We start from the raw sequence: 1,826 nt of genomic DNA on the forward strand, positions 1-1,826 counted from the left end.
CATTATGTTCAACTGAATTATAAAACATGAGGTAAATTTTTCATTTTTTAATTTAATTGATGCATTTTATATATTTCTGCTTTTATTCCATACAGAATGTGTTTATTAATCATGTCAGTCTGGAAAATTTTCCTTATTTCAAAAAGTCTAAGTGCAATTATCTTATTGCACTGATAGATTATTTTATTTAATTTGAAAAGATTTAAAATGTAACCTGTCATTTTTTAAACTCAGTTTTAAAAAGCTCTATCAACATTCTGTTCTTGTGTTTGTTTATTAGTTTCAAAAACTAAAAGAAGATTTAAAAAAAGGTATTATTTCAGTCCATTGCCTCCACACTGAGAGGAGCATGTGAATTYAATAAAAATGCTCCTGGTACCCCTGGCTTTAAATATTTACAGCTAGTTCCAGAGGATGGAGACCCCCCCGAGGCCGACCCGGGTCTCWTTGGAGAGATGAGTCTGGTCCGGTCAGACCCTCTCTGCAGAGAGAAGCTGCTGCYGAAAGGCCAACTTTACTTTCTGCTGCCAAAACTTTTCTGTCCAGATCACATGGAAACATCCACCTCTAGAATCTATTTTGTTTTATTTTTAAAGAAATCTTTGTGTCCACACAACTAAAGGATGTATTTTCAGACATTCAGCCAATTGTTTGCGGTTTTTCTCCCCGGTTCAGTGTTCAACACGGAACGACGTTAGTCAGTTTTTCAGACTCATTCTCTATAATTACTTCCTAAACACGAGGATGTGGACACGGTAATCACTTAAACCTGGTTCCACACAGGATGCAGGATGTGATGCCTGTTCGTTACAGCATCTCCACAATCTCTGCGCCAAATAACGCAGCAGTTCTCTTCCTCTCTCACAGATTTGTCACAAGAGTGCTGCAGTTAGTCAGTAGTTCTTTGTTTGTTTGTTAGCTTTTAGCTTTACCAAGAGTTTCAGTAAATGTCTGCGTTCATCCCGCAGTCTTTGTTTAACTGATAGTCATTTCTGTGTAATCTGTGCACCGACACAAAGTTTTATTGTTATGCTTTGAGTCGTACAGACGTTTGGTTTCTGTGCGGCTCTTCGTCACATCCTCATCATGTTATTGTTCACAAGGAAACCTGACAAAAAACGTGCAGGTGAAATATTGAGTTTGCTCCAACAGAACTGTTAACGCTGGAATAAATTTGCGGGGAGGAGTTTTTAGTGTGAAGCCAAACCTTTTTTCTTACAGTAACTTTTTTTCTTTTATCCTGCTAAACTTGATACACGTGAGACGTGGCATTGCATTTTATTATCACCTTATTATTTTCAGTTTTGTTTGATTTTTACATCCAGCTTCACGTGATCGACGGATTAAAAAGATGAACTTACAGATAATTTAGTGGTAACGGTTCATTATTTAAAACATTTTTAACAGGGTATTTAAAAAAAACGTTGTTCACTTGCTGCTCTGCTGTAGAAATATGTACAGTATTTAAAACCTGCCCTTTTAATTTTTTTTATATTGAGCCAATGAAATGTACAAATACAGCGGGTAAAATAAGTATTGAACACGTCATCATTTTTCTCAGTAAATATATTACTAGAGGTGCTAATGACATGAAATTTTCACCAGATGTTGGTAACAACCCAAGTGATCCATACATACAAAGAAATCAAACCATAAATGTCCAGAAATGAAGTTATTTGAAGCAGCAGAAACATGATCGCATCACAAGATGCTAACATGCTGCAGCCGTCTTCTGCAGGTGGGTAGGTTTCAGAAAGTCAGCTTGTTCATCATAAATCTTATCTTCAGTGACTGATCACTTTGTGCTGTAGCCCACTGTCTATAAG

Source organism: Austrofundulus limnaeus, unplaced genomic scaffold, assembly GCF_001266775.1.
Source record: "Austrofundulus limnaeus strain Quisiro unplaced genomic scaffold, Austrofundulus_limnaeus-1.0 Scaffold397, whole genome shotgun sequence".
Taxonomy (NCBI): domain Eukaryota; kingdom Metazoa; phylum Chordata; class Actinopteri; order Cyprinodontiformes; family Rivulidae; genus Austrofundulus; species Austrofundulus limnaeus.